The 6009-nt window shown below is 46.8% G+C and overlaps 1 pseudogene; it reads right to left on the reverse strand.

Moving 5' to 3' along the window:
• Positions 1 to 499: 499 nt before the first annotated feature.
• LOC148773101 (serine/threonine-protein phosphatase 2A 65 kDa regulatory subunit A beta isoform pseudogene) lies at positions 500 to 2241 on the reverse strand (annotated as a pseudogene).
• Positions 2242 to 6009: the final 3768 nt, after the last annotated feature.

Here is a 6009-nt window from a genome sequence, read left to right on the forward strand (position 1 = left end):
AACTATTCCATTCACTGCTGCAACGAAAATAATAAAATACTTAGAGATATATCTACATAAAGCAACAAAAGGCTTCTTTTTTTTAATTTCTAGACATTTATTTCTCTGTGAAAAGGGGGGAAAGGGACTAAAATAAAAACGGCACAACTAACACAAAAAACCACCAGGAGGAAGGGAGGGAGGCAGAGGAGATGGGGGAGGGGCCCCCATGCAGCAGCACTGGCTGGAGACCGGGGTGCTCGCCCCACTCCCCACCTGGCGGGAGCGGCCCCGTCCTCCCAGGGCTCTGCTCCGTCCCACCCTGTGTGACCCCAGCCCCGTGAGGGGTGGATGTGAGGAGTCGGAGTCCCGGTCTGAGGGAGGAACCGTGCCGGGAGAGGGACCTGGGGTCAGACCATGCACGGGGAGTGACAGCCAAAGGACCCCCACTATCCCCCCAGGGAGGGGCCTGGCGGGGGAGGGTGGACACCGTATGCCGGCGGTGGGTCCTCTTCCAGCATCAGGCGAGAGACAGAACAGTCAGAGCCTCCTGGGCGAAGTACTTGACGTCCACTTCCTGGTCCTGGGTCAGCTTCTCAAGGACGGGCTTGACCTCGCTCTGAAGCATGCTGTTGTCCAGGATGGGCCCGATCTTCTACAGGGACTTGGATACGTTGAAGCGGACGTTGGCAACAGGGTCCCCGGCCATGTGCAGCACGGTGGGCAGCATGTGCTTGGTGGTGATGTCCTGCCTGCAGATCTCAGACAGCACATTGATACAGAAGAGTGTGGCCATGCGGTTCAGGTAGTTGGGGTCCCCAGACATGGCCAAGACCTTGGGGATGATAGTCGCATGGGCCCACTCCTTCCTGAACCTCTCCACCAGCTTCTTGAGGTTGCTGGTGGCTGCCTCGCCGATGGCATAGACATGATCCACAAGCCAGGCCATGGACAAGGAGTTGAATTTCTCATCAAAGAACTCCACCCCCAGTTGTCCCGCCAGCAGAAGGATATACTCGATGATGGCCAGCCACACCCGCCACTTGGCATCCTCCGCAAGCTCCACGATGGCAGGGAGTAGGGACTTCAACAGCTGCCTGATGCCGATCACCTCGTTCATGCAGTGCAGGTTGAAGATGATGTTCAGCCGCACCTCCGGGCACTCGTCCTTCAACTGGGCCAGGAAGAGGTGCAGGATCATGCTGTCTTTGCCCAGGATTGGAAAGAGGCCCATGATGATGGAGGCCAGGGCTGACTTGACGTGCTGGTTGGCATCAGACACCAGCTCCCTGATGCAGGGCAAGATCTGGGTCATGATCACATTCTCCCGACAGTCAGCGGAGAGATTTTCACAGAATTCTTTGACCTTGTGGGAGGCGGCAGCCCTCACCTCAGTCAGCCTCATAGTCTTTCATCAGGTTCTGGAAGGAAGGACCCAGGTTCTTCTGGGTGATTTCAGGCCCCATTGCTTTCTGGAGCCCTGTGAACTTGTCGGCCACCATGTAACGGACGCGCCAGGACTTGTCCTCAGCAGCCTGGCACAGGGTGGGCATCACCAGGTCCTCCAAGGTCTCCTGGGGCAGGAGTTGGGCGATGTTCACGTATGCCTCCACTGCTAGCAGCCGCACCGAGTCCTGCTCGTCAGAGGCCAGGTTGGAGAACATGGGGATGATCTCGCTCTTGATGTTGTCCAGCTCCAGCACCTTGGCGAACTCCCCAAACTTGGAGGCTGTGGGTCACTGCACCATGGGGGTGTCATCTGAGCATAGGTTCTGGAAGTACTGTTGAAGCTCTGCCTTGATGGCACTGGACACATGGGGGTAGCAGACAGAGAAGAGGTCGCAGGCTGAAGTGTGGGAGGTGAACCAGGCTCCACCCGCCAGCCACTTCACCAGGGGCACGAAGTGGACCTCAAGATCGGAGGGGGAGTGCTCATGCGAGATATCCCGCAGGGACCGTCTCCTCCACCGTGTCCAGCAACTTCAAGGGCAGCAGCAGGCAGTGCATGTACTCGAGGCCACCCACCAGAGTGGTAAAGGTGCCCCGCTGCTCTGCCAGGTCCAAAAGGATCTCGTCCTCATCGTAGACTGTGTCTGTAAGGAAGGGCAGAAGTTTACTCTGGGCCCTTTCGACCCCAAGGGTCAAAGCAATGGTGGACAGCTTCTAGATGCTGTTGGGGCAAAGCTGAACATCCTCGTTGCGGAGCTCGTCTATGAGCAGAGTGATGGGGTAGAACAAGTTGTTGCCGTCGGCTGCTGCCATCTTGGGCCCGTCCCCTTCCTGTCAAGACTGAGGCCAGTGCCGTGCTAAAATTGGGATAGGGAGTGGTTGGGCTGGGAGGAGGAAAGGAACAAAAGAGTTCTATAGAAAACTATAAGACACTGGTGAAAGAAATTAAATAGGACACTAATAGATGGAGAAATATACCATGTTCATGGATTAGAAGAATAAATATTGTGTGCCGGGAGCCAGCGAGGGAAATCCTACCCGTGGCAATGGTGAATTGGGGAAGAGGCCTGACGGGCAAAGGCTAATCAGGACTCGAGGAACCCCCTGGACTTACCCGAGCATCTACCCCAATGAAAACCAGAGTCTGACTGCCTTACTATCTTACACCTCTTATCAAGTCCTCTAATACTTATGGGGGCTTCCCCCCAACCACCTATCTCTGAAAACATTAATTCAAAGCTGTAGTTAAAAGTTCTCCTCGGCTTAATAGGAGTGTTCCAATCCAAGTCCCTCTGATAGCTTTCTAACTTGCATGACAAGTTTGTCCGGGCTCTTACAACTATGAATGTGACTGTTTACAGCCTCCCAGCCATGCAAGGACAGAAAGCCTAATATTCTAAAATACAGGAATTTGTTGAAGAAGTAAAAATCATTAGAATACTACTAAAAAAAGATTTTATTGTTGAATCTATGCTTGTTGCAAAGTTTATCTATTGTACCTTGGAAATATATTAATCACAGGTAGAGAATATAAGTAGTAGCCTTTGATTTAACCACATCAGATCTTAAGTTAATAAATTCCTTTCTTGTAGCTCACTACACTTTTGTCTTATAGGAATGTAACTTTGTCATGTGTCTAGCACCTGACTTTACGAAAATCACTTTAAAAGAATATAAGACTTTTTCTAGCTAACTAACCTTTGTTAGGAGAGAGGGCCATAAAATGTCAGCAGGCCTCCTGGCCAGAAGATGATGTAAATCACCTAAAAGTTTTGTGTATCATGAGATATACAAAAATAAGCCCTGATTTTGATAAGGGTCAAGACTGCAGACCCTGCATGTTTTTGGCGTGACTCTATATCTCCCTTTCTATAGTTTTTATGTGTACAACTTAGGGTATAAAAGCTGCACTGGAAAATAAAGTTTTGGGCCTTGCTCACTGAAGCTTGGTCTCCCCATGTCGTTCTTTCTCTTTTTCCGTCCTTTTCTCTATTCTCCTTTTTCTGGTTGAGATCCTTGGAGTGCTTGGCCCTCTGCTTTTATTTATCTGCCTGGGCTTCTAAGACCCACTTGAGGTGGTGCCCTGGTGGGGTGCCTCCGGTGATTCAAGAGGGCGCCTGCGGCCTACGTAAACAGAGCAAACCCCGTGCCTGGGTTTTGTCTCTCTCTCTCTCTCTCACTGACGCTGACACCGTTCATCCCGAGGATATCCTGGGCCATATCGAGGCTGGTCCCCGATAATTGTGAAAATGAGTATACTACCTAAAGTAACATACATTCAATGCAATCCGTATCAAGCTACCTACAGTATTTTTCACAGAGCTACAACAAGTAATCTCACAGTTTGTATGGAAATACAAAAAACCGCGAATAGCCAAAGCAATCTTGAAGAAGAATGGAACTGAGGGAATCAACCTGCTGAACTTCAAGCTCTACTACAAAGCCACAATCATCAAGACAGTATGGTACTGGCATAAAGACAGAAATATAGATCAATGAAACAAAATAGAAAGTCCAGAGATATATCCATGCACCTATGGACACCTTCACTGTGACAAAGGAGGCAAGAATATAAAATGGAGAAAAGACAGATTCTTTAACAAGTGGTGTTGGGGAAACTGGTAAATGAATGAAACTAGAACACTCCCTAACATCATACACAAAAACAATCTCAAAATGGATTAAAGATCTAAATGTAAGACCAGAAACTATAAAACTCCTAGAGGAGAACATAGGCAAAACACTCTCTGACATAAATCACAGCAGGATCCTCCATGAGCCACCTCCCAGAATATTGGAACTAAAAGCAAAATAAACAAATGGGACCTAATGAAAATTAAAAGCTTCTGCACGGCAAAGGAAACTATAAACAAGGTGAAAAGACAGCTTTCAGAATGGGAGAAAATAATAGCCACTGAAGCAACTGACAAAGAATTATTCTCCAAAATATACAATCAGCTCCTGCAGCTCAATTCCAGGAAAATAAATGACCCAATCAAAAAATGGGCCAAAGATCTAAACAGACATTTATCCAAAGAAGACATACAGATGGCTAACAAGCACATGAAAAACTGCTCAACATCCCTCATAATCAGAGAAATGCAAATCAAGATGACAAAGAGGTACCATTTCACACAAGTCAGAATGGCTGCTATCCAAAAGTCTACAAGCAATAAATGCTGGAGAGGGTTTGGAGAAAAGGGAACCCTGTTACACTGTTGATGGGAATGAAAACTACTACAACCACTATGGAGAACAGTGTGGAAATTCCTTTAAAAAACTGGAAATAGAACTGCCATACGATCCAGCAGTCGCACTCCTGGGCATAAATACTGAAGAAACCAGATTTGAAAGAAACACGTATACTCGATTGTTCATTGCAGCACTGTTTATAATAGCAAGAACATGGAAGCAACCTATATGTCCATCTGCAGATGAATTGATAAGGAAGCTTTGGTACCTATACACAAAGGAGTTTTACTCAGCCATTAAAAAGAATACATTTGAATCAGTTCTAATGAGGTGGATGAAACTGGAGCCTATTATACAGAGTGAAGTAAGCCAGGAAGAAAAACAACAATATAGTATACTAATGCAAACAATTTTGAAAGATGGTAACGATGACCCTGTATATGAGACAGCAAAAGAGACACAGGTGTATAGAACAGTCTTTTGGACTCTGTGGGAGAGGGATGATTTAGGAGAATGGCATTGAAACATGTATATTATCACATGTGAAGCGAATCACCAGTCCAGGTTCGACAAATGATGCAGGACATTTGGGGCTGGTGCACATGGATGACCCGGGAGTAGGATAAAGGGAGGAGGGATGTGGGAGGGGGGTTCAAGAAGGGGAGCACGTGTGCACCTGGGGAGGATTAATGTCAAAGTATTGCAAAACCAATATAATATTGTAAAGTAATTAGCCACCAATAAAAAATAATAATTAAAAATAAAAAAAACTAGAATTAGTGTGCAAGTAAAATTTCATCCAAGCAATAAACAATAAAGGAACCCTAGTTTCTATACTAATAGTAGACAAGTCTTTTAATCAAAAATGTTTTGAGACAAATCACATTCATTATGATTGTACAACATTTTTAACATTTATTTATTTTAGTTGGAGCAGTTAAATAATTACAGTATTTTAGTGGTTTTTGCCATTCATTGCTATGAATAAGCCATGGGTTTACATGTGTTCCCCATGCTGCTCTCCCCTCAGGATTAAAGTCTGGCTGAAGAAAATACAATTCTCAAAATTTTTGCTGTGCATTTTTCCCAGTCAGTAGCACAAATTCGCGGAGAAGGCAATGGCAAACCACTCCAGTACTCTTGCCTAGAAAATCCCATGGATGGAGGAGCCGGATAGGCTGCAGTCCTTGGGGTCGCTAAGGGTCGGACACGACTGAGCGACTTCACTTTCACTTTTCACTTTCACACATTGGAGAAGGAAACGGCAACCCACTCCGGTGTTCTTGCCTGGAGAATCCCAGGGACGGGGGAGCCTGGTGGGCTTCTGTCTATGGGGTCACACAGAGTCGGACACGACTGAAGTGACTTAGCAGCAGCAGCAGCACAAAT

This window comes from Moschus berezovskii, chromosome Y (assembly GCF_049115385.1).
Source record: "Moschus berezovskii isolate FMDL1 chromosome Y, NW_MosBer_1.0, whole genome shotgun sequence".
In the NCBI taxonomy this organism is placed as follows: Eukaryota; Metazoa; Chordata; class Mammalia; order Artiodactyla; family Moschidae; genus Moschus; species Moschus berezovskii.